The 27,929-nt window shown below is 44.2% G+C and overlaps 1 long non-coding RNA gene across 1 annotated transcript; it reads right to left on the bottom strand.

Annotated features, from left to right (window-relative positions):
* Positions 1-27,448, bottom strand: LOC108639418. Its single transcript, XR_001920456.2, has 3 exons — positions 27,180-27,448; positions 13,104-13,171; positions 1-246 (listed from the first exon to the last, which is right to left on the bottom strand). It is a non-coding gene; the product is annotated as an uncharacterized LOC108639418 (long non-coding RNA).
* Between the last annotated feature and the right edge of the window lie 481 nt (positions 27,449-27,929).

Genomic DNA, 27,929 nt, shown 5'->3' with positions numbered 1-27,929 from the left:
CCAGCAGCAATGCTGTCATGTAAACCAACCCACAATCAAAAATGTCAAAATTTTGCAGTGACACCAGGCTCAGAGCCAGGTATTGATTTGCTGGCTCTTTCTGTTTCTTCCCTCATCATTCCCTGCAATTGGAATTATAAGGGAGAACAGTACCTGTGCTCCCGACCCCTTAAGCAACCATCCTGAAGCCCTGAAGTCTCTCCTGATTGCTCTTGGACTTCTTGGTGCAACTTCATTTCCGCCAACCTGAAAAAACAATAATGGATAATAATCTGAGGGCTGTATGAGGCTACTTAGGAAAAAGCCTAAGTGACTGCTATACTTTACATTTGGTTCTACCTTCTCCTGGTGCCATGATCCTGCCCATATCCATTCAATTTTTTCTTACAGTGAACTGCTTTGGAGCATGTGTGTCTTGTTCCTCACTGACTCCAACGTAGCATGATTCTGCTTATGAGCACTGGCTCTTAGGAACCACAACAGTGACATTAAGAAAGTTAGCAGAATCTCTATGATAAAATGCCTGGTTATACTATTAATAAAAGCCATCCACATATCTATAGTATTATTAGTTAATGCTGCTCTGCCTTTGGCTAGTGAAGCATAACTAGGTTATAAAGACAGATTTGTATCGATAAGGCTTCTAGACTGAAGAATTAAATCATATTTACCATCAGCAATGTGTTGTTAAAAGTATGAACTGAAAACTCACCAGTCACCAACCTTTAATATTGCCTGAGCACCAGAAAACCTGAAAAAGAAAAGTTCTTGACTCTGGCGCAGTAAGGCTGCCACTTAGATATTTTTGAAATTTAATTGAGCAAACGTCATCATTCCTAACACAAACCATCTTGCAGTGAGCATGCTTTTGAGCGCTCAAAGCAAAGCAGAAAGGAACACTAGAACCCTTAAGAGTTAGAAATTATTCCCATATTAGGTACTATTTCCACAGTGAGCTGCATTCCCAGTTTATCCATTTTCATTATGCCAATTTATTGCATTTATGTGCCAGGGATGTGCGTTTAGATTAAAATCTCATTTTTGTAGGTGCTACATGAACAAGTCATGAGACAGTCCCTGCTCCTGGAGACTCCAACATAGTGCCACGGTGACCTGGAAGCAGAGGATAAAGGACATGGCCAATAGGGAGAATCTGCAAATTGATGTGTCCAGCAAAAAGGCACATTCTTCAGAGCAGGCGAAACCTTGCTTTTAGGAGAAAAATTGTATGACACGAAAACGCACATGGGCTATGCAGACATCTCATTTATATTTAAGGGTAGCTGTAGTGCTCTGTCTCATAAAATGAGACAGATTAAAAGCCTGAGAAATTTCAGTCCCCTCCATCTAGGAAACAAGTGTATCAGGTGACCATGTTCCTCCACAGCGACCTGCCAATCCAAAATTTAAATGGATTTGGGAAGGAGAGGACAGTTCAGGCTCTGTACCCATTGCAGCTTGCCCTGTCTGTTCCCACTGCCAGCAGTAGCAGCATCTTCACCACTGCAATCTTCCTATTCTCAGAAAAAGGGGCTAAAAGAACTAACACTTCTACACCTCAGATGTGACAATAAATCCCCCCACGGTCTGCAGTGTTTTATAACAGCAACTTTTATTTTCCGAAGAGATTTTGGCATGAAGGAGCCTGACTGCGATAGTAAATGTGTGGACATGTCAAGTAAATGACTGTTTGAAAAGAGGGCTCAACCATGTAGCTAGAAAGTCATGAAGGACTTCAAGATGTACCTATACTGTGCCAAGTGAAGGTGCTGCATGGCCCAAGGTGCCCCCAGGATTAGGATCAGCACAGCCACATTGGTCAAAGCCTGGCTGAACAAGCTTTGCTTTTTTGCTACCATGTAACCCAGCGCTAATGCAGATATCCTCGTGTCCTACCCTCACTATCACCTCTGCCTGGCACTGCACAGCAGCAAACGATGGTACCAGCTGGAAACAGCTGCTACGGGGGTGCAGTGGGGACACATCTGCAAGCTTACACATCCTCTCTGTGTGGGACCTTGGTCTCTCCTTAATTCTCAGAGATGGCCTAAGGATCTGTTTTATAGGAGCTGGTAGGACCCAGTGGCACAGATGGGACATCCAAAGTAGCTTTAAATCCAGTGAGGGGGGGGGAAAGCAGCTGAGAGTAAGTAGTGGTGAGACCAGACACTGGAATCTGAAGGTACAGGCAACAGATTATTAATGAAGAGACTTCTTTAAGTGTCTTGGTAATGTGGCAGTGAGAAACCTTGTTATTACTGCTTCAAAAAGAGTGCATATATAACATGGTATTGTGAAATCTTGAAATCTTTGTACACAAATACAGTTAGGAGAAGAAAAAAGGAAAACTTAGCCATATTTCTGAATATACTCTTCTGAAAATAATGTTGACACAGCTAGAACAGGCCTGCTATATTCAACTCTCATGCACGTCTTCATTCCTATGGTTTAATAATCATAACGAAATATGAGGGGAAGGTAAATAGTCTTCATTCCACATCTCTGAGGATAATAGTAAGAAGGAAGAGATTTCAAACATTGTTAATGACTTGTAGAGCTGCACATTGCTTAAAACATTGACCACAAGCCAAGAAATACCCCTCAAGGCTGCAATCAAAAACAGTTTTTGGCTCTGTGCTGTGAACAGAAACTTTATTTGATCAACAGTTATTGCAAGACTTGCTGTTGAGAGTCTGGAAGCTCCTCTCTAATGTGGCACCCCTCACTGCAGCCAAAGCCTCCTGCGTGGCAAAACTCTGGGCTCATGAAATGCAGCTCTGGCTCACAGCTTCAGGTTAATCATGATGACCACTGAGGAGAGCTTTGACGCTTCCCCCTTGGCTACCATAGAAGTCTGTGTAACTTTTCATGGGGAAATAAGAGAGATCTGAGACTGGCAAAAAAACGCCTCTGTTTTTGTGACAGGATGTTGAGTTGGGAGAATGAAATCAGCTGAACTAGATTTTGTGAAGAGGTTCAGCTTTCTGCTTTCAGCAGTTGTACAAGTACAGGGGCAATCCCTGGCCTATGAGCCTCGCCAGGCTAAGAAGAAAACAGATGTGTATGAGGCCTCCCAGCCAGAAAATCACCCACCTGCCAGAGAATACTGGTAGAGAGAAAATGAAGGAACTGAAAATTATTTTTAAGAGAGTTTCTCAGAAAAATGACAGACTTTCTCAAAATATTTTATTTTTTTTTTTAAATGTGAAAAGTAGACATTTAAGTTGAAATTTGGAAAACTTAAGGTCTATTATTCCTATATCAGAAATGTGTTTTCTTCAAAAAAGAGTTTTGAGAAGTGCTTAAGAGGAGTTGTTAAGAGCGGAAAGTAATTTTCAACAAGAAACAACAAGCTATACTGATTCGAGAAAACCAAATGATACTGACTACTCCTGAATACCACACACCAAACCCTATCCAACTAAGTGCTTAGGGACATATGGATATTTGGCATCTCCATGCTGGTGGTTTGGTGACCTGGCAAAAGAGAACCTTCTCCAACAATGAGAATAAAATTTAAAAAAAAAAAAATAACAGGCCCCTGTTCAGCAAAAAGAAACCAATGGGGCACAGAGAATTCTATGTATGTCAGAGACACAAGAGCTCTGATGCAAAAAAATCATGAGTTGCCTGAGATCCTTGGGAGAGAATAAGGAATTTCAGACTAACGTGCCATAGGAGAGAGCCCTAGAGCCCAGACAAGCAACTGGGTGCTCACAGAGGTCATGAGCAAAAGGGCCAGAACACAGAAAAACTAAACAAGCTGGAAATAGATGTATTTTGGGTGTGTGATGTATGCTGACCCCAAAACTGGAACAGGTTGCCTAGAAAAGTGGGTGTCCCATCACTGGAAATGTTAAAAGTCAGGTTGGATGATCCAGTGACAGATGTCCCTGCCCACAGCAGAGTGGGGGGACTAGATAGTCTTTGAAGGTCTCTTCCAACCCAAATAAAATTATCATTCTATGATTTCCTATTTCAGCACTAAAGTAAGAAGCCTAAAATTTGCTGGTTCTGACCGTCTGAAATACCATTAAAAGCAATGTGCCTTTTCCAAGTACCATCTATGGTGTGGTTTTTTTCAAACAGAAAAACATTAACATCACTTCTCTCCTTCTCAACTTCTCCCCCCCCTCCCCAAAATGGGGCAACACAAGGAGTTTGCAATGAGTTTTAGAGTCTGTGACTTTCTTATTCCAATCCAGATAGTATGAAAAGAGGGCATAATAAACAGTTATGTTCAAAGATTTACCTTTCTAACAAGAGGGAAGATAGAGTGGCAAAGTACAGAAGAAGGGAAACACTGGGAAAGAGGAAAACCATGTGTGCAGTGTTGCCTCCAGGCTTGACAGAAACAAAACAAACCACATACAGGAAAATAGAATGCTTATTTCCAGTGAGAAATACACAGCTTAATATCCCAGCTAAAGCCAGGTGGAGAGTACAACAACTCTGTGTATCCCTGTCATATGGCCAAGGTGAGCATTTGCTTTCTGCAGAGTGGCCTTGGATGGGCAGAGAGACTTTTTCTGTATGTCGGAGATTATGCGACTGTTACATCCGATCCCTACTTCAAAAACCACGTAGTGTTTCCATAGCATGGTAATGGTTGCAGGTACAGGTATCAACAAGTGAGGTCTAGAGAAAGGGTGGAGGGGACACCCCAGGCTGCTGGGAGCAATTAAAGCCCATAAGAAAGGTTGGTACTTACTACTGTGAACAAAAAGCTCATTTTTAATTAAAAGCAAATCCCAAGAAGAGTGTGTTGCATCAGATGGCAGCACACACAGATTTAGGGCACACTGGGGAGTTCTTCAGTGTTGACCCCTGTATCTTTTGTCTCCTGCCTCAATAAGCCATAGAGGTGTTCAGATGCAATTCTGTCAATGTGCTCTAGAATCACCCTGCTTGAGCAGGGAGGTTGGACCAAATGATCCACTGTAGTCCCTTTCAACCTGATCCATTCTGTGATTCTGTGGTATTTGGGAATTACTACAGAGGTAGACACAGCACCTAAAACCCCTTGTGCTTCCTTGACAGGGTGCTGAGGGCCAACAGTGTGGCACTGCTCCCATTCATGTCTCTGTGTAACCATGGACCTGTGGCTGGACTCCTGGTTTGTAAATACTTCACCTGAGATCAGGTGCTGGCCTGGTCCCCAGCCAACTCTAGCGGCAGAGGATTGTGAGGGTATCTCAAAGCTTGTCCCTTCTCTTGTAGTAAAGGCAGTCCCTGAAGTAGACGCTGCCCCATTATTCACAGGAACTACTGAGACCTGAGAAGCAGCTGGGATTTGGCCCAACACAGTGCACACTGGTCACAGAGAGATATCACGAGTAGAGCCATGGTTATTTCTACTGCCTCAGGAAAAGAGCGCCTCCATGCTAAGACATGCTTTCCTTACACAGGCTCTGCACAACCCCCTTCAACTCCCAGAGCTCCTGCCTGCCAAGGAGGGAAGGGGACCAATGACAACACAGTGGCTCCCCAGCATGGGTAACATTTGGTCATTCAGGAGAGTTGGGGAAAAAAAACAGGCCTGAAGCAAACAGCCCCATCCCATCCAGCCATGCAACATGACTCAACAGATCCACACAGGCAGGGCTGTGCAGGCTGTGAGCGGAAACCAAGCACTGCACACGCGGTGGGCTGGCAAGCTGGGCTTTTCTCCTTTTTTATTTCTTTTCTCTTTTCTTTTTTTTTTTTTTTTCTTTTTTTTTTTTTTTTTTTTTTGGTGGAATCTTATCCTTTTCTTTTATTTAAGCAACACTTCCAAGAGGAATAAAGGCTGGATCAAACTCCTGCCTCATCACAGGAGCTTCTCACAAAGATCTGCAGTGCAGCTAGGAGGAATTTTGCCTGTTTTCCTCAAAATGTATACAGCTGGTGCCTTTGCAAAAGGACAGAGAGGAGGAGCCTCACAGCAGGGAGAAGGCTGAGACAGGGAGTATACTCTCCAGCAGGGAGAATCTCCTCAGCTTGTGTAAGTTGCCAGGGTAAAGAATTGCTCCGGCAAGTTGCACAGGCTTTTACAGCAGCTTTGAATTTGATCCTATAAAAAACAAGTATCAACAACTTAATCACATGCCTGGGTCACATGGAAGCAAGGGCAACACTCAGTAGCAAATGTTGGTTGTTTTTTTTTTTTTTTTTTTGAGTTTGTTTGTTTTGTTAACATAAAGTGGGAGTGAGGAGTGAAATTTGGGTGGGGCTTTCTACTATTCACTGGGAGGAAATAAAAATGCTTTGCAACAGCTCCTGCCTTGTTTGGGTCTCCCTCAAGAGCACAGGGCTCTCCAGGCTCTGCCAGGGTCGTAATAACTCACTTTTTCCAGGATTCACAGCCCCCAGGTTGTTCTGCAGCTCAGAGGAGCTCTGATAGTGTTCTCACTAGGTCTCATCGACTGAGCCGAGCTGGAGTGGGCCGAGGGCAGGAGCTTTGGCTCAGTGCCTAGCACAGCCTTGAGCGGCTGGCAGCAGCGCTTGGCAGGGCTGTGTTTGGAAAAAGATGACGGTATCCAGAGTGGGCGATGTCAATCTCACGGCCTGCAGAGGGACACGGGGATGAAGGCTGTGCAGGGCATCTGTGCTGCCGGGAACCTGAGTCATGCCGGTGCACAGCGCCTGTGTAGCAGTGCAGCCCTCGTAACCTCACCGCAGCCGGGAGCACAGGCTTGCCGAGGCATCACGCAGCTGACAGCGCTCCCATCAACACCTGCCTCTTCCCAGCAGCGGTATGGAAGAAATCCTGGCTGGCAGGCGCGTGCTGCAAAGCAGGCCTCCCTGGAGACAGGGGTTGCACCAGCAGCACCGCCTCAAACCCAGATTGCTCACTGCCTGGTCACATTTTACTGGTCACAGTGGGTTATTTTTTTCCAAAGACACATGTCAAAATCATCTTGTCTGAAAGTGTCTCAAAGTGAAACAGTTCGTTTTAACTCACAGAAACCTCTGACTTTCATACTGTTCTGTCTCTACCTCTCTTTGTTTTCTGGGGTAGCAGAGACCCCAAAGACTCAAATCAACCAACAAAACACTTTTTTGCCCCCTTTTTTACAATTTTCAAATGAAAATCCTGTCTTTTCTCTCTTTTCTTTGCCTACTTCTGTCATTCAATACTTGTGGTCTATTTTCTTTACCTACTTCTGTCATTCAATACTTGTGGTCTATTTTCAACAATCCTGTTCACGTTAGACATAGATTATTGCAATGGGCCAAAATAACAGAAGGTCAGCAAATGGTCTACCTGCCCAATTCATCACAGGGAGTGCAGCAAAACAGCCCTCCCAGACAGAAAGCAATCAAAGCTTGTCTTACACCATGAGGTCTTCATGTAGATGCAGCTATTTTGGCAAAGCTAAGCTTTACTGATGAATCTCATGTGCACACATGTAAAACAGCACAACTGTGCATACCTGAAGCTGGAGGAGCTGCTTAGAGCCAGGCTCCTGCCTCCTCACATTGCAACCCACACTGCTCAGCCAGCAACCAGCTGTGGGACATGCTTGGCTCAGCTCTTTCCTTTTAACTCTTCTGGTACAATTAAAGCAGCACAGACTGAAATGTGGCTGCAGTGATGCTGCTATAAAAATACAGGAAGGGAAACTAAATTTAACAGGGTACGACCCTTCATACTTGCATAACTGTTCACACTGATAGTCGTACCAGAATCAATCTCCTTACAAAAATAAAAATTATCTCCCTAGCTGAAAGTCCTGCACAGGCACAAGCACTATGGGAAAACCCCTGTGCTACTCAGTAGGAACAGTTTGTGTCTTGCAAAGTATCCTTCTAGTTTAGAGGAGCCAGAAATATAAAGGAGAATATTTGCTTTTCTTTTAAAAATAGCTTGTTCTAAGGAATGTCTTTTTCAACCATGAGAAGATGGAAGGGATACAAGATCTAATAACCCACCTGGAAATACTCTGTATGGAAAAGCAGTTCAGTCAGTTTGGGGATTATGCCAAAGAATTATCAGACAGGCCTTGCTTGATATGATTTGGGTTTGTGGCAGCTTTTAACAGCCCAGCAGGATTTCCCAAAGCTGAGGTGTTTTTAAGCTGCCCGGGTATGTGCCTGGCCCTTATTGCCGTCCTGGCTGTTGGCCAAAGTGATTTCTGGTTGTGAGGGAGTGAACAAGTGAGCATCCTTACGACTTGGAAGGAGCTCAGTTCTTGCTTGCTGAGAACTCTGGAGACACAGAATGGGACAAAACAAGTACAGAAATGTATCACAGTGTGGGAGCTGATAAGAAGATGGCATACTCCTGTAAATTTCAGCTATTTAGGACATGGCCCATAGGCTGTGGGACAAGTTGTATGCAGAAGGGGGTAAACCTGGATGCAGGAGAACAAGAGGTTTTCTCTAAGATCTGTGTGTATCTCCCACTCGGAGGCAATCATACATCAGCAGATTTGTATTCTGATGATGGAGAGGTGAACCCCAGTGGCTTCTCCACAGCTGTGATTCTGCCCCTCATCTTTCATGGTCATGAGTGACCAAACGGCCTCAGGAACAGCAGCACAGTGTTAAAAACTGTGAGAGTTTACAGAAGTCTACAGCAGACCCTCTTCTGCACTCTTTTCAAGAGGAGGGAAAAACAGTTCAACAAAAAGGTAAAGATGGGACACCCCCCTGCCTCCAACCCCAGTATTTTTTCAAGGTACAAAAGGACTTCTAAAGAAACTATCCCACCTCCTGCAGAACAGGACAATTGAACTCTGACATCCGTGATGAATTTCCAAATGAAAATTTATGGATTTTTTAGGAATCTTATTTTGGGGTGTGGGGAAAGAAAGGAGGAAAGAAGGAAAGTAAGTTCCATGGAAAGCTGCCATTCTTCATTGAATCAAAAATAGAACTTCTTGGAAGTTTACCAATCAGGCATTTTTATGTGGAAAACATTAACTCTGCAGATTGGGCACTGTCCAAGTTAAAATACACACCGGTTTTGGACAGGAATAGAGTTAGGGGTCTAGATGTATTCCCTCTCAAATATGTGCCAAACAGTCCCTGCTATAGCAGGACGTGAGACACTCACAAAACCTGTTACTTTTCTGGAGCACGTTATAAGTCTGGCTTTAGGTGTCCAACTGTGCATCCACAGGGTTTCTGGGAGGTCTTAGGGAGTCCTGGAACGTAGCTTGCCTTTTACAGTCAGTGGAGATCCAGACGGTACACTTACTGGAGTCCCTGAGCTTTTTTTCTTTTTGCCTGAGTTTGACACCTGCGCTTGGAGAGATGACCTATGCCTGGCACCACACTTGCAGTGAGGGGACTGGAGGAAAGGGATGTCAGAGTGTGGTTTTTCAGGAATGATAACAGGACTGTTATCCAAGTGTCACAGTCCAAGTGTCTTTTTCTGAAGAATAAATCCATCTGTAGCACAAGTCAAGGCACAGAAGGAGCAGGAAACAAGCTGGGAAACTGGACATCCCCTGGGCTATGATGGAATTTGGCATTTTCTAGAATTTAAGGATCGCTACATTGATATCTACTAGGGATGGTGTTTCACACTTGATATTGATGCTTGCCATGATTCTTTGGGCAATGGATGAGAACTGGAAATGGGAACAGTTTTTAGCTTAGGAGGCTTCCTCCTCCCACTAAAACGTCCAAGACTTAACCTTGCTCTACATGTGATCTCATGCATGGTAAGGAGAATTTTGAGGTTTTTTCTAGCCCTCTTCAAACTCTTCCTCTTTCTTCAATGCTTGTCATAACAGTATTGGATCACCCACCTTTTCCATTTGCTTCTCTGCATACACCTGCCCATGCAATTCCTCTGTGCTTCACCTTGTGCTGAATTTGATGCTGTTCTTGGTGAGTCAAATCCAACGAGGCATCGAGATGACCTGACTTTCACCTAAGGAAGGCATGGTGCTGACACTCCTCTTTGGTTCTGCACCATGAGAAAATCCTTTATAGGATAGGTTTGTGTTCCCTTGCTCCACCTGTCCTCAGTCTCACATTATTGCCCTTGGAGCCACACACTGCATGCACCCCCAGTGAGCAGGGCTTTTTCACCTGGGGCTGCGCTGAGAATACCTGATTGTTTCACTATAATTTGGATGGAGAAGGCTGTGTTCGTATTCTCGCCTGGGGCACAGCACAGCTCTTGAGCAGGACTAGTATTTCTGGTTTCTTCACAATACCAACTTTATCAGCCAGATGAAAGCTGAATTACTGAGTTTTTCCAGAGGGTCACAACAAGCTTGGCTAGAGCCTTGTGCCAGTTAGCTGTGTCCTCCGAGCGCCCATGGCTGAGGCTGCCCAGAACACAGCCACTGGTGCAAGCAGTCTCTCTCTCTCATAAACACATAGAGCAGCTCAGCATTCTCTTGCTTCTCTATTTTCATGCTCCAGTTGCTCAGAATGATGCCAGAAGCAGGACGGGACTCAGTAGGGCCAATACATATATGTCTGCATACGTATGCAGGTAGGTGTATACCTGTGTATGAAAAATGGACTAAGCGCATTCTTGCTTTTGAATAGTATAAAGCTAGCATTTTTGCTGGTGATAACTTCCAAAGGGTAAAGAGAAGTCACAGCAGAGCTGATCCAACATGGTGTCCTCACTGATGGGGCAGGAGAACTGCTTCATTCATACACCTAGCAAATGAACAGTTATGTGCCTGTTTGGCAGCCTGTCATTTAGATAGGGATAAGCTCCAGCAAGACTAAACCAGAAGCTAATGAGAGGGGGGAGACTGGGAATGTATTGAAAAATGCCCTGAGAAGGGAGGTAGAGGACATAGAGGAGCCAAGCTTGTCTCTCTGTCCAAGTATTGAAGTATTCAAGCTTGCAAGGACGCAAGTCATATGATCTGTGCAGGCCACAGGCACCTCTCCTGCAGAGAGGGCAGATGGTGCACTAGGTCAGGATGTCTCATGGAGAGAGGCTGAGCACTGAAAGAAGGATGGGAGGTTTTTAAGGAGCAGTACAACCCATAGCTCTGAGAGGCAGGGTCTGGCATGAAAGTGTGAGCAGACTGGGATGTTAGTTGCTCTGGAAGAGGTAGTACATAACAGCTGAGCAGAAAAGTTAAACTAAGTGTTTTTTATCCACTGAGAAAGTACTGGAAGGTGGTGGCTGATCCTTAGGAATAGGATTAGTGAGCCAAAAAGCAGCTGTGATTACAGGGCAGAAGCGCTATTGATGCACTTTCTCAAGGCTGGGCAAGTGCTTCCTCATGTCCTTGTCTCTAAACTCAGGGAGCTGATTCTCTCCTTTTTTTTGGCTGTCAACATATGCTGGTGTAAGCAGGTCTGTCTCAATGTTGTGCTAATGGCAGAGGAGTTTGTGGAGAAATGAGGGATAGGAAGGAGGTTTGTGAAATGGCTCATGCATTTCTGAGGTATAAGGAAAAGTCAGAGTCAACTGGGAACAGGTGTTTGGTTTTTGGGAACCCTGTGTGGGAGAAGGGTTTGGAGGACATCAATGGGGTTTTGAATGATTCTAGGCAGGTAGCTCTGGGTGAAGGAAAGGAAGACCTGCCTTTGGGAATTCCTGCTACGGCTCCTTCTGTGGCCACAAAGGCACAGTCATGCTTGTGGAAGCCACTGTAGCTACTGAAGGCTCATGACAGCTATGCACAGAGGACCCCAAGGGTCAAGAGGCAGTGACAGGAGCTGCACAAAAGCTCTAGATAAGACCAGCTTTCCTCCAAAATGCCTGACATCCAGGAACATGGTAACCAAGGTTGGTCATTTTAAGTGCAGCAGTATGGAACACCTTGAGACTGCTCCGAAGAAAGTTGTCAAGTCTAGGACATTGGCTGGGATCCACCGGAGATGACAGGGGCGTGCCTGCAGCAGGGTTAGGAGTGCCTGTGCTGTTATCTTCTGGTGGAAAGGGGTGTTGCTGCCTGCCTGCCAGCCTCTCACTTGTGTGGGAGGCACCTACACAAGGTGGTCTTGCAACACTGCAGGGGCAGAAATGATCAAGCCACCTGAGCTAGGTGTGAAGTGAGGCATCACAGAATAGCTGTGATATGGTCTGACACATACCTACACAATCCCCACATCATCAAACTCTACACCCAATGGACTTACTGTAACTCAAAGGAGGATTACTGACTAAGACCACATTTTTTTACTTTTTAAAGGAAAAAGCGGTGCCTCATCAAAAGACAGTGTAAAGCAAGAAAACCCAATAAAGTCACAGTGCCAGGAAGTACAGAACAAACCCACATCCCATTAGAACTAACATGCCTGTAGCTTTGCATCCAAAAATATTAGTCCATTTATTGCCCATTAAAAATTCCCTTTGTCTCTTCTCAGTTGTGGGGCATGCTTGAGATCTTAAAGATGGCACTGTCAGTCTTTAAAGTAATATTTGAGATTAATTTCCTCATTAACTTTCAAATGCAGGACACTTTGAAAACCTTTTCCTAAGGGCGTCCCTGTGTTCTTTCTGAGGGAGTTACTGTTGTTTTCCCACCTCCCCTGAAGGGTTGTTTATAATACCATCTCTCCCTTTTAATCCTCTTTTCCTTTCATGTCTAACAAACAGTGTTAAACAGAACACAGGGTGAAAAAGCAGATCTCACACATTATAATCATCTATAGCTGACTGAAGAAACGCTTCACAATTAGAGGTCTCGTTTTGTAAATTAATGCTCAAGAAGCTTTTTCCTATGTATTTTCCAGATCAAACCTCTGTTCTTGGGAGCTCAAGGTTTGTATGTACAGTAACTAAGATAAAGGGTTTCTGAGCTGATATGCAGTCTGTACAGACTGAGCTACTACAAACAGGATTTCTCTTATGAGATCCTGTACAGAGAGACGTCTACAGATATTCACACAGGAATATGGGCAGTACTGAGATGTTGAACTATGACAGAAAACATTACATTTCAAAACTAGCCACTGTTTCTGCTGTGTTTTTACAATATGTCTCGATTTTTCTAGCTCTTTTTGCCCTATATCTGAGCACTTTAAGATGTGAATATATTTATAGTCACAATTTTTCCATGGGGTGGTGTGGAATTCCACATTATACAGATCTGAGAGGCTATAGTTTGATGCTGCACTTCTTTCAGCAGCAGCGCCAACATAAGCATCCCTTGATTCCCCTTTCCCCTCTCCCACCACTCACTCACCCCTCAGCTGTGCCAGTTTCAATGCTGTGTGGGAAACAAATCACAGAACACATCCAGGTTAAAAATAGCTGAAAAAGAGAGAGAGACAAATGAATTCCAGAACCTAGACTAATGTCCTACATGTACATCCAAAGCTGATACAACAAAACCTTTTTAGCTCAGATTCAATCTGTCTGTCCAGCTCCATCAATAATTTTTACCTGATTTCACAAGGGAAAGGTAGAAGTTTCAAAAGCTATTGATTTCTTTCCTAAATTTTGTGCAAACTGATGGTTGGGTGAGGGATAGAGACCTCAGTTAAAGAATTGCAGCCAGCAGTCACCTGGCTAGTGAGTATGTGCATGCTGGCTGGCCACGTATGCACTAGCTGGTCAGACAGCATATATGTACTTGCCTGCAGCCCAGTAAAGGATCTTAGAGCACAGAGTAAGGCAAGAGTTGGGCTTGTTGCAGTCATTTTATTTTAGGAGGAGAGGAGAGAAGGGAGATGACTATGAAGCCATGGTCACAGACCCACAGGAAACCAAGAGCCATTAGTTCCACTGCTCGCAAAGCAATTCGTTTCAAAAAACCCTGAAATTCTACAAAATAAGACCTCTTCTTCAAGTGAGACAGTAAATCATACAATTTAGGAGGAAGCTGAGAGCTCAGCCTAACATTCCTGTTCAGACTTCAGCAACCACTTCTGCTTTTAGCACTCCAAACACCAGTGGAAACCACGGATACTGATTTCTTTCCCATAGTCAAATATCACTTAAAGCCCTTATTTCTCCTGAATAACTCTTTAAGGCATTTGCCTAATCTCTGTTCCTACCTGCCTCCTTTCTAATCTATAAGAGCTTACCATGAGCTCTCCTCCATTCTCTTCTTTTGTATCCTTCATGCTTCTCCTCTGGCCAGTGAATGGCCTCAACTTTGGTACAGGGTGGTACACAAAATATTCAGCGAATTGTATGTGAAAATTATGAGTATTTTGGTGCAAACAAAAGCTGGCTCCTCCCCACCTCTTGGCAGAGGGAAGAGACCTTGCCACTTTTGATGACCTGCAGAGGGGACTGGGTAGAATGGGAGTCACAGAGGGGTGTGGGAGTCATGAGGCACCCTATGAGCTATTGCTGCAGTCCATGGACAGAAACAGAAGGGTCTTTATATTCCTGTTCTCATGCCTTCTTTTCATCAGTGCTCCCACCTGAGAGTGTCGCCATCAGCTCTCCAGCACTTGAGGGTGTGCCCTCTGCCATGCCCAGGAGACCAAGTGCCAAGCACGCAGTGTCTGGTTGCACATGCAGGATGCAAGTGGAGCTGTGTGGCTGCTTGCCCCTCCCCTCTGCTTGAAGGGAGCAGCAGACTGTCCCTGAGTCAGAAGCAGACACTGTCCTTAGCAGAGAAAGCTTTCATCAGAACAAGTCTCTGATAGAAACTGTGTCTATTCCTATCATTTGTATGTTTCCCCAGTAACAGAAATTATCATCACCATAGGCAGGCCTTGGGCTTCTCCAGGTGGGAAACCAGAGGTTTTGGGCAACTAGGGATTTTCCTGGTGTGGGAAATCCCTGGGTGGCAATAATCCAATGTATTGAGCTCTATGCCATCCCCGCTGCAGGCACTCGAACATTACTGGGAGTTGCACCCAGTGTGATCTGTCTGCAGATACTCCAGTCTCACCACAGCTATGGAGTGAGGTGTGACGGGAAAGACCTGAGATGGCTCTCAGGGAATCTGCATGCATTAATTCCCATGTCATTGCATACCTCTGAGTTTGCTCCAGTCTGCGCACTGGGTTAGCTGCTAGAGCTCAGCTCAGCTCCTGCAAGAGAAGTGTCCTCCTAGACCTTCCTAGCACTGATTCCACTTCCAGAACTAGTTTCTGTAGGGAATTCTTTTCCCCCCAAATGGAAGAATACAACCATTTTGCAAAGGTGACACTGGGGACCTGTAAAGGAGATCTAAAGCAGAAGCTAGGGCTGCCTTGCTTGAAGGGAATGCTAAAAGGTCCCAACCTCTCTCCTCACCAGACACAGGAGTGTAGGAGGTGCTGGTGAATCGCTACCAACATGGAGCAGCCTCATGCAGAGTGGAGCAGCCCTTACATTGCTGTAAGTGATGTTAGGATCTTACTTTATCCTTCGGCAACTACGGAATTTGGGGAAGTGGTGGCAAGGGATAATGATCAGAAAGCTGGCAGAACTTCTGTAATTGGTGTATCAAAGGTCCTTTTCCTCTCCTCCAGTCACATTTTAACAGTACCCTCTTTTATTCTATGTGTCAGTAAACAACAAAATTATTACTGATAAAACTTGCCTGAAGCAACAAGACACATGTGAACAATAAAGCACTGAGAGCCACATTTTCAAAAGTGTGTGTGCAGAAATGTCTATTGTACAATGTATAAGCAGCATGTGGTCTGGATGTGGCAAGCAGCAACGAGAGAGGAAAAGGGGAACAGATGGAACCTGTACATGAGTGACAAGAGCGGACGTAGGCTCAGATCAAGTTTTGTACTGTGTAGAGGCTGAGCTTTTGAAAAGCTTTAAATAATAACCACATTTTAAGGAGGACTGCACTAATGGGGCATGCAGATAAGTGCCCTGAATGGTGGAATTGCAGAGGACACAGCAGTGGAGACAATGATATACACAGAGCATATGAAAAGTTTGGTCTGACATGCTAGCCATGCATACAATCAAAGGTGTGCACGTTTCAGAAACATCAGCCTCCCTGAAACCTCAATGACTTAGCAATAAAACATCAGGAAACAATAAGTCAGGGTCAGAGAGGTCTGAGAATTCCACACAGCTGAAATAAAGATTGAGCAAGAGGAATTAGCATCAAGAAATCAGATTCAGATGTTTAAAGCTGATTGTCTGAACCAAGTTAATATAATGCACCATGTGTCACTTCAAAACGTTCGGAGCGTGCAGCTGGGAAGCCCTTCCCATGATTGTGAAATGCAGCAGCTTGCTGTATCTGAGAAGGCTGGCGTAGACATGTCTGCGAGGAGGCTATAAATGATGAATTGGGATTACAGCCTTTACTATCCTGGTTGAGTTTTACCAGTTCTCTGGGCCACTAGCACAGAAAACAAGCCTGGCAGCAAGGCCGTATGAAGCTCCTACCTTCACATATTCTGGACTTGCCCTCTCTCTCTTTTCCTCTCCCCATGGACTGAAAATGCTTGTGCTCTTTTAGCCAACTGCAAAGCACTCTGATGATCAGCACCCCTTGCTCTTGCTTTCATTCTGTTTAAAAGAACGCCTATTCAGCTATCCAGTCTTTTCAAGGAGAATTATCCTCTCTCCATTCCACCAAGTCTAGTGTTGGAGTACACAGCTCTAGAAAATTATATTTACAAACCATCAATGCTATGGGACAATCACGTTTTCACTTGTCTTCACACAGGTGCAGAAAGAAGCCTTTACCTGCATTAATGCAGACTAGCACAACAAACACCTCTGTGGGACACTGCAAGTCTGCAAAACTTGCACACTTTCAGTGCTAATTTTTTTATTCTTGGGTAGGTTTATATCATTCTACAGATACACATCTCCTTCAGCCTAGCAAAGTAATCCAAAAATCCAACAGTGTCCACCTGAAAACCACACCTTGTGGAGAATAAGAATCCCATAGGTATGAGGGTTTTGCAGGATGGCAACTTGTTTGGTTTGTGGATTTGTTAAATTATATAGCTGGTGGGAGTGGCTCTTTCCTGTGACAAGATCAAACACTCATCAGTCCTTGGGTGAGAAACTAATTAAGCAGAGATCAGCATAAATTCTATAACAATACTCCTCCATGAACTATCTGCTCAAGGAGATCCATTCTGGATTGGGGTGAAGGTGTACATACAGAAATATTTGACAATACAAGTATTAGGCTTTCAGATCATAGATCTTTTCCCCTGCTCTATTCACATGCATTTTCAGGGCAGCTGGACGTGCATTATACAGTTACAGGCTAAAACTTTTTCTGGTACATCTCTGTGACACTAAAGACAAATGTGACACTGTGATTTATCTTGTGAACAAAACAGACTAGGGTGTGTTCTGTCCCCCATCAGCAAGTGGCACAGCAGAACTTTTATATATGGTAAGCTCCTCTCCCACAGCCACCCCAAAACAAAAAAGGGTGGCCAGCCTGAGGAACAGCATCTCAGGAAGCACTCAGAGGCAAAGGGCAGAGGTGTGTCAGGGAATTCTCGAACCCAGGCCTTCTCCTGGAGCAGGTACAGCCAAGACAAAGTCACTTCTTTCACTCTAACTCCAGTACTTGCTGATTTCAGAAGACTATGTAAAATTCAGTGTCTTTTGTCACTTGAAGCTGAAGTGCACGGTCTGGGTTTTCCACCCATACTATGGGATGTTGGTTGGGGTTTTCTCTGTTGCCAACAGCTTGAAATTTCCATTTGCAGCTCCTTCCTGTTTCCTTTTCAGACATGCATCATACAAACCCAGAAAGGCTGCACAAGTTTACCAAAATGGTGAAAAGAGAGAACATTCCTTACCACAATGAAACTTTTAATGTGCCTAGTCAACACTGAAGCAGCAGAGGCAGACCTGGGCAGGCGTTTCCTGATGTTCTGTCAGGTGCCCATAACCACATCCTGAGGATACATACCTTGGTACCAATGGCTACCTGAAGTCCATGTCCAGAGCTCCCATCCTTCCTGGAATGCCACCCAGCATACTCAGACATCAGCACTTAGGGACTGGGAAGCATGCAGGGGCATTTTTTTAATTTAAAATTTGCAGCACTACTGCTGCCTCAAAGAGAGTTGGGTCATTTACTGCAAGTGCTGAAAAGGACTGTGTATGTGATGGGGTGGCATACATCTCATGTGCCCCCAGCATGGGAAGAAACATCTAGGAGAGGTCTACTCCCATTTCATAGGTAGACCCCACGGGAAGTTGGGACTTGCTACCTAGAGCCTATACCTGCCCACAAGCCTCACAGTCCTGAGATGCCCTGGCCATATGGCACCTAACTATGTCTGGGGACCTCAAAGCCATACAGCACCTCACTGTGCCTGGCAAAGAGCTGGTGGAGCCCGTGGCACTGTTCCACCTTACTGCAGTTCCACAAAAGAGCTTTGGTTGTTTCCAGTAGCTCCTCACCCTACCCCACCAGCACAGAAAGTGAGTGGTGGCAGATACATCACAAGGAGCAGGAGATGAGGTACCTAAAACAAGTGAGGAATTTTAACCCCCTTTGCTTTCCCTTTGCTCCCCCATGTTGCACCTGCCATTAGAATGACCAAAATTATCCAGTGATATCATTCATCACCCATAGCAAAGCTCAAAACAGGTGAATTCCCCATGGAAATTACCTGGAGCAAACAGGCTTGTCTCAATGCCTAGAAGAATATCTCTGACCGTTTACTTCTCTCCCAGTCATTTTATCAAGAACTGAAGCTCATTGAATTCATGATTCACTCCCCACTCAGCACTGGCTGACTGTATTTGCATGCCTTGTGATAAGAATCATGTTATTCTTTGCTTGGGTCCAGGGCGGCTCTGATATGTGCTAGAATATCTCTGGCTTGTTACAATTAAAATTATTCCAAATTTCATGGGAGAGGCATTTTCATGCATTGCCTTTTTTATAGAGGGCTTCAGTGGGAGTTCACTCAAAGCACCAGATCAACAACAGAGAAATCAATAAATACCTTAGCATGGTGCTTTCCTTGCCTAAATTTGCATCAAACTTGTTTGCAGCCAGCGGGACAGGAGAAAAAAGTCATTTATAGTATGTGCTGTGGCACTGCTTGCCTGAATTTTAGGAGTCAGCAACTTTATGAGAAACTCTTGACACAGGTTGCAGATACAGTTAAGAATGTCTCTCCGCCTACTGCAGGAAGCTGGTTACTGTATCAAAGATCAAAGTTGTTCACACCAATGCAAGAACCTTATATACAAGCAAAGAGGAACTTTAAGTGTTTTGTTTTGGATGCGGGATTTTGCTGCTTTGTGCATATTGGTCTCTAAATTTGACTATAAACTGCTTGAATCAATTCAGAAAAAAAAACAAAACCACTTGGTGCAGCACCACCCAGATTACTCACAGGCTAATCCTCCTGTTGCAGGGACAAGATACCCTGTTATCAAGACGTTTGATATGACTTTGAAAAGATGGGTTTACTGAAAATCATGTTAGAGACTTATTTAGAGAGTGTAATGATCTTAAGTGGTCGTGTTTTAAAAAGGCTAACAAAAGAGTACATGATCCGAAATAGGCATATATTGCAGGGAAGTCATTTCCCTCTGCTACACATACAGTATCTGCAGAACAGGCAAATGCTTATCAGGAATTGAAGCTCATTGAATCAGTCAACTGTTTCACAAACATAAACTAAGAGATTTTATTTTTTTAATACATCTCAAAAAATCACAAAGATAGACAGGATCTTTTCAGAAGTTGTTCTTGAAAACAAGTGTCTGTGGGATAAAACACAGCTAGGAATTACTGTTAAGAAACTTTTGGTCGGCTTTGGCAGTTTTGATGCAAACCTGACTGCTGCTGGAGTCACTGTGGCAGGACTGCCATGGGAGGAAAGAGTGGTAGGGGAACTCAACTGAGCATGTCTGCCCTCTTCTCTCTCCTCCACTACAGGATAAGAAATCTGAGAAAAGACAAATAAACCAGATTTTTAAATTGTTTCAGTGGCTCTAGTGAGCTCCTGCACACAAACAGGATTCACGAGCATTTTGGATTGATTTCCTTTCAATTCTGCTCTTTCTGCATCCCTGTTCTGTTCTGGTTTACTATTCTTCAGCTCCCTGTACAAACAGGATCTTTCCTTAACAATGTCCTGCCACATCATCTTCCTTCCTTTGTATACAGGCTGATCCTGCCTGTTACACACCATGTGGCTTCCTAAGGCACCTCGTTTCTCAATGCTATCAAAAACAGGAACCAAAAGCAAAGCAGCAATAAAACACTAAATTCTCACCATAGTTTAAAACAAAATCTTGAAAGTTTCTGATTCAAGATGACTTCTCTGTTAATGGATTTTTTTTTTTTCTAGTTTAGTGCTCTGCAGAATATGTGCAAATGAGGTGTTCCTACTATTTATCAGATTCAAATGCCTCTCTGGCAAGGTCTGCAACACTGGCTCATGCTGTTCCTCTTTTTTTTGGTGTTAAAAAGTGAACTCAGCTAAGCAAAGTGCATATTGCTTCACTGTTCACCTCTTTTCTCCCATCTTGTAAGGCTTTGCTGTCTGAGTTTTCGGTCTGGGGAGATTTGACAGCATGTCTACAGGGAAAAGAGAAAACCACAGGCCACAGTACATATTGCACAAATGCTGTTATTATTCTGAGGACTGAAAAAACAAGGAAGGAAGCTTGAGGCTGGTGGTTTGGCAGGTGTGAGGCCTTTTTCACACAGACATCTGTTTTAAGTGGTAGCTCTGGGCTGGGGGGCAAGCAGGGAACGCCTGTCACTCCCACCTCTTCTCTGTGTCACAGCACAAGGGGGTTTGGGCTCCTGATGAAGCGATGTCACCTATTGCTCAATCTGTGCTTCAAGACTCTGCTCTCTCATATTTGTGGGCCAGGGCTTCAAAGTGAGGTGATGCCTCCCTGCAAACTCTGTGAGACAGAGCTGCTGCTGCTGCTGCCGCCACAGTACCGCACACAAAATGCATGGGGTTAGAGTATAAAACATGTGAACAACAACACGTATGCTAAACTCAATGCAAAGACCTAATGAAAACCCTTTGGATGCTACCTCGTATCCCACATTAAAGTGAATTTTTCTAATCCCTTTAGATTATTTCTAGTGTTTTGGGTAACACTGCTAGTGATCCCATTACAGTTTTGAATTAACTGCTTAATTTGGCAGGATGTTACAGCACATTGTCCATGAAGCCTTGCACCATATTTGATGGAATTCATTAGTGTTTGATGGTTAATTATCTATGCAATAACATATCTGGGATCCCCACCTTAGAAACAATCTAGAAAGAAATTGCAGTTTTTAGGGCTGGATCCTGCTCTGCTAAACCACATGTGTAGGAAGGAAAAAAAAGGGTTTGCATAATATCCTTGCCAGTAGGGATTCTCTGGGACAAGTTAGTGTTGAGCCACATTGTTATTTTAAATGACAATAGGTTCTTTCTCCTGTAGCTCATGGCCAACTTTAATGAATATTTAGCAACTTAATTATCTTAAAGACTGATACTCCTCTGTTACAGATTGCAGATATTGGTCAGCAAATTCAGAAGTTACTGGGGGAAGGGCAGATATGCAGAAAAGCAAAGATTGAGATATATGTATTCAGCTGTCATTTCCATTAGAAATTGAACTGAAGCCATTTCAAGGTGAGGGGCTGTGGTTAATCCCTCCCAACACACTCAGTAATATATATCAAATCGTGTCTCCTTGTCCAAGGAGAGTCAATCAAGCACCACTTTATTCTGGGTAGGAGAGGGGGCTAAAATTTCATGGGGACTGCTGGGCTTTATGGCTTCTTTGGAGGTTTTAAGCTGTGCTGTGCCATGCTGATGTGCCTTCATTGAGAACTGAGCAAGGGGTAGGTGACATGGTGAGAGAACTCAGCTCCTGTCTTTGCTTCAAGTTGCAAACGACAGAATAAAATCTACTGATGTCCACACCAGAATGGGCAAAATCCTGGCAAAATGAAAGGCTAGGCAGCATTTTGACATTATGGGAAAGGAAGACAGAATTCCTGACATGAAGCATCCTTCTACCATGCTTAATATGATATCTAGAACTGCCATGTCATTTGTGTTGGTCACCTGTGACAAGCACCATTGCAGTGCTCACAAAAATCTAATAAACTTTGGAGTTGGACTCCAAGAAAAAAATTGTTTTGTTCTGAGGATTAAAAGAAAAAATAAGAAAAGCAAAGCCACAAAAGGAAGCCTGATGTTCCAGTTTTGGTATCTTAATTTTTTTTTCTTCTTCCTATCTGACAAATATCAGTGTGGCAGCAAACGGAACCCTCCCAGTTCACATGGCATCACAGCTTAACTGTGCTGGTAAGTGGTGAATTGACGCTTCGCTCTAGCATGGCCCTAAATTGTACCATTTACATGTGGTTATAGTCAGAGAATACATTTGGTAGGAAATGGCACCTTGTTACTTCTCAGATTATCTGCCCTCTATGGGGTAAATATTTTAAACATCATGCTGGGTTTTAGCAGAAACTTCCCTATTAAAGTAAATGGGATCTAAGAGAGGATAAATGCAAGCATGCAGTACAGGGGTGTTAAACCTATAAATCTTCTGTATCTCATGCTTTGTGCTTTAATCACTGACAAAAGACAAGTGTTTGCTGCCTTTGTAAGGTTCCTAAAGCACAAAGGGAGGGTGTGTGCTCAGCACTGCTTCCTGTAGCACTGGCTGCAGTTACAGCTTGACAGCTCGAAGCAGGAAGGACACAGGGATTCCTCAGCTCCTCAGCGAAGGCTGCAGCTGCACCAATGGGAGGAATCTGGCTTTCAAGGGGTAAGGAGTCCAGTTCACTCTGTGCCGCAGTTACAGTGATTAAACAGCATCTGCCTTTAAGCCAGGAAGTATTTTAGCCAACAGCTACCTTACAGGCCCCTTCAAGGTTACTGAACACGTATTAAGCAATTTTTCTGTAAATTTTGTCTTTTGCTCATATGAATCCCATCACAGGTGTGGTTGATAAGTACCTCAGTTTATGTAACAGCAAAGGCTGGGAAAGGCCCTTTCCTTAGGGTACCTATCTTAAAACAAGTAACTTGAGTTTGAAAAAAAAAGCCTGCTCTCTCCAGTAGGCATTGTTTCACGGTTTAATACGATAAATGTAGCCTACATGTGCACGATATGTCTGGCAGCATTCTTTGTTACTTCACTAGATGGCGTGTGGCCGTGCCTGGCAGGGGGGAGAGAAGGGAGAAGAATTAATTCCCTGTGCAACTGGCTGCACTGCTCTCCTGCCTCTGATGTGCCTTTTAACAACGTGGGTCTACGAGTTAACATTTCAAGGGTGAGAACTGAACTTCCAGCATGAGGAATAGGATGTCCTGAAAACAGCTTCATTTTCAAAAAGCTGAAACTTTTGCCTGAAGAGTGCCCTTAAATCAGCAGTGGGGCAAGACTGGAGGAAAAGAGGTTTATTAGACCAATCTATTTCCTAGACAAAATATGCTTTCAGAGACCCAAGATCTTCAAATCTAAAAAACACCTAAAGAAGAGCTTATGTGTCTGCTTTCTACAATGTGGACAGCTGGTCTAGTAAAAGACCTTATCTCTTCCTATAAATTCTGCCATGCGTATAGCCTCACACCATTACTGCTGCAACACTGCTGGAAAAACATCCAAAACTTCATGTGGTTCTTCAAAAGGCAAGTCATAAGGTTAATTTGTGCTCTCACTTTCCCTGGTGTATACCGTGGCTTAGCTGTCCTCTTTTGTTCTTCTATTAACTATTTATGCCTCTCACTTCGCAAAAGAACAAGACTGAGCTCTGCCCTGAGGCACTTCCTCTCCTGGGATAATGCAAAATCACCCTTGCCGGGCATTCGGGCATTTGCAGGCATTAAATCTTCCAGGTCTCAGACATGAATTGCAGAAGTAGCTGGATCCATTAAGGAGGTTACAGGCTCCCTAACACAAACACCAACAGTGAAGCTCGCCATGGCGAGGTTTGTTGGTGAGCACATTGGCTCTCTCTGCTCCTTGGGGGCTGTGTGGTTTCACACTGGCCTAAGCTGACCTACAGCTGGGCTCCTGCCAAAAGGCAGCTCTCCCCCTCTGGTAACTCTTGTGGTCCTTTGGCTGTAGGGTCTGTGGCAGCAGGGGTTGGTTAGTCTCGATACAATCCTCCCCTCCTGGTTTTTTTCCCTTTTGGTGGGATTAGGTTTGCTGAACTGGCTGGTCAAATGGTTGGGTGGGCACTGGGGCTGGCACAAGGAGATGGTCAGGGGTTTCAAGCTGGAAAGTGTAAGACTGGCCTTTCTGCCAGCAGCGTGGGCTGAGCCAGCAGGAGCCAGAGGGCTATGCACCACAGTGGGCTTCTGCAGTGCCCGGCAAACTGCCCCAAATACTGTGGGAGGTCGGGGCAGGCCACTGCCTTAGGAAGGGATGCAAACATTCCTCTGCTCCTTTGAACACAGAGAAAAGGTGTTTCAAAACCATCTGTTAAAGAATGGTGCCATGAGGAAAACACATCTGATACACATGTAAGTGAGGGGTTTTCCTGTGGTATTTAGGCCTGAGGTGTTTACTGTTTTACCATCTAGCTATGCACCCAACCCACAAATGTATTCAGTGCAACACAAGCACGAGACTTAACACCTGCTACACCAAGGCTATAGTTACAACAGCAGCTTATACCCTGGCTGTCTCAGCCACCAGTGCCACAACGCTGAGCAACACTCTCTCCAAGGAACAAAATTATGTCCAAAATCAAGTGTCTTCCTTTGTCGTTTATGGCTGATGGCTGGTCCTGATGGCAAAGTGTATTTGGTAGGTGCCTGGCTTGGGGGAGAGCATCTCATGAAGTGCCAGTGCTGCAGGTGTGTGGCAAGATATGCAGAAAAGGATCTAGTGCTCACAACTGACTAGGGAAATCAGGCAAACACTGGCAACCACCTGAACAAGAGGCCCCCCGGCATTCCCTGAAGCAAGAGCTCATTTTTCTCTTGTGAGTCAGTGTGTGGCCCCTGTAAAATGAAGCTACATGGTAAGACAAGTTCTGCCAGGGTTAAGCCTCAGCAGCCTCTCCACTAACCCTCCCCTGAAGCAAAGGAGGTTTAAGACGATAATGGGAGAGGAAAACCAGGGTCATTGGGATGGTTTATAATCAGTTCTGAAGGAGAGCCGAGTTGCTACCCAACTTTCTTACGTATTTCTATGAAATGAACCTTGATTTCTTAGATCAGCTCACTCAGCTACCCCAGCCTCCAAGTGCAGTTGTCTTAGCTAACCATTTCCCCATGCCTCACTAAAATTTAGTAAGTCAAAATATCTGAAGGAACCCACAAAAAGCTGTGAGTCCTTACTGTATATATTTCAAATAGCCTATGCTTTGAAAATCACTGTACATGCAACAATTCTTTGCAACACCAATATCCCCTCAGCTCAGTCTCCTGGTCCTGGGTCCCACTCAGCTATTTCTTCACTTGGTCCCAATAGGCTACCAAGGTTTAAACCTGTCTGTCAGTATATTGTGTTTGAATTCCAGAATTGTTCATATATGTTTCTCCCTCTAGTAAACTTACAGCTATGAGTAAAGATCCCATTAAGAAACAACAGTTTGGGCTATAGAGAAATGCTGCCAACTACTGTAACAGGAAAACATTACAGCTCCCTTTTGCCCCCAAAATAACATTTTCTTGCTGTGGGTAAATAGCTATTCCAGTTTTCCCCGGGGGCAATAATCATGGCCCTCTCTTTCTCCAAAGGCAGCATGCAGTCCTCCATCCAAGAGAGAAGCTCATTGCCACAATGCATGTCCAGACAGCATTGGCCTCTGCCCAAGAGTGAGGGTAGCAGAGGATGAGAAGACCGGCAGAGAGGGACGTTGCAAGGAAGTCGCTCATGCACATGACAGAAGCTAAAAAAGCATTCCCCACCAGAACAGCACTCAAAGGACTTCATCTGGGCTCTTCTCTGCCTGGGAAGGGATCTTATTTGGTTTCTTAACCTTCTGCTCCACATCCTAGAACCTGTAATTCTAAAAGTGAGTCAGTGTCTACAGTGACACAGATGGCATGTGAGGATCCAGAGCCCTGGCTGTGTTTCATGCAGTGCCATCTCATTTCTGCATCTTGAGGCAAGTCTCCTTGCCTCTGCCATCTTCTTGCCTAGCTTTATTTCCCCTGCTGCTCAGGAAGGTCACAGGGCCCTGGGCCATAAACTGTGTGTTCAGAGCACCTAGCGAACAACAGGTTCCTTGAGCTGGGATTTCCAAGTACAAAATAAAATAACTGTAAACCAAGGAAAGTAACGCCATTTATCAAACTCAGTTATACCACAAAGAACAAATAAACAGAAACTGTAATCAGAAGTTAGTCCTTCACCTGTAGTCTGGTTTTAGTTTGTGTGAGTTTTGCCCTGAGGACCTCTTTCCTCACCAAAATGATCTTGATCTTTCTGATATTATCGAGGTGTCAACCTGTAGTAATTTCCAAGCAGCTACTCAAGATCCATTAGTATTAATCTACTTTGAGATGAACATTTGCCTCATAAGGCTTTACTCTGCTTCCTGCCTCACTGTTCATCAGTAAGATAACACCTGAGAAACAATGCTGGTGCTTAGAGCAAAAAATCAGGACAAGTGAATCCAATTCCAGCTTGGCCACTGACAAGAGACAAATCCATGTCCCTTTTGTTTTCCCTTTTCCTATCCGTAATGGGAGTAATACTGATACCTCTTATGGCAGAGGCACAACTACTTGTTTGTAGAACACTCTGAGATGATACAGCACATCTCAATAAGAGTACAAAGTGCTACGGGTGTTTCTAAAGAGTGTGATGTGTGTCCTAAACTAATCTGTTCTGATCTGACACTTTACACATCTGATCCCCTACCACAACTCTACTATAAAATAAGCTGTGTTTTGGGTGAACTGTTTATTAAATATGCAACCATGAAGTTAAAAAAAGCCTTTCAAAAGAGTCTGCTTGTTTTTAAATCACTGCATATTGCAGATTTGAGCTAATCTAAGAACAGCATATTATGGCCACAAGAAGAGTTCATAGAAGATTCTCCAACCTTTCTATTAGGTATACATCATGTTAGTCCAATGCAGTCCAGACCTTTAGAGCTTCCAAGGGCCTAGAATCTGTGTAAGGTCTTTTGATCATGACAACAGCATGAACAAGTGGATTACATAACTGATGAGCTAGTCACATCTTGGTAGGCATAAAAGCATTTATTTTTTTGTCACCTAGTAATATGACAATGGATTATACCTGCTTCTTTCAAGTCTTGCTGCAAAATGTGCTTTCTCTGTGAATGCTCATCCAGTAACAAAGGGTGTACTGTAGAAGGGTACAGCCTCTGAATTCCTACTGTAAGGTCCTGAGACAGAGGCTGCAGATTGCCGCTGTCAGCAACAAAACTCGTTTAAGGTATACTCACCTCCCTTCATAGTCCAGGCTGTGCATTGCTACGTATTGCTGAACTTGACCTCCATCACGTTTTTTGTCCTCTGCATCACTTCAGCAAAGTGACAGGATCTCCAGCACAAAGCAGGTCAGGTCTGGGATAGGTGTATTTGGGCAGGTCCTCAGCACTGTCTCCTCTTCAGCATTGTGGGGTGCCATGCAGTGTACATTGATACTTATCACTGACACAGCAGTGATCATGGAGCACTTCCACCCAGGTCCTGGGCACAGGGTCTGATTCCCCCTCTCTAGGTCTTCTGGACATATAGAAAAAGTGTATTATGTTCCTAGCAGACAATGATGAAGCAGGAAATGCATTAAATATGTATCTGGCCTTGCACTATGCAATACCAGAGCCACAGCTGTCTGCAGCACACTGAGATACGCATGTCCTCTGCTTATCCAGAACTGCCCCATATTGTCTCTGCACATTACAGCTCAGCCTCTCCAGGGAACGCTGTGTTTGCTGTTATATTTGCACAGCAGCCAGTGCTTTGCTTTCTGGTCTATGAATGGTGCGTCCAGAAATTTGCTGCTACAGTGGTGCATTTCAAAGAAGATAATGCTGTCCTTTTCCCTGCTGTTTATTGTAATCCTAATTTCTGACAAACAAAATAGATGAAATCTGGGAAATTTACCAACAATCAAGAGCAGGGTAAGCAGGATGGTTTTACAATATGTACAGTGCTGTGTGTAGGGCTCAACAAAGCCTTCTACACTGGGC

Source organism: Manacus vitellinus, unplaced genomic scaffold, assembly GCF_001715985.3.
Source record: "Manacus vitellinus isolate BGI_N305 unplaced genomic scaffold, ASM171598v3 scaffold_2_pilon, whole genome shotgun sequence".
Classification (NCBI taxonomy): domain Eukaryota; kingdom Metazoa; phylum Chordata; class Aves; order Passeriformes; family Pipridae; genus Manacus; species Manacus vitellinus.
This window is presented reverse-complemented; position numbering and strand designations above follow the sequence as displayed.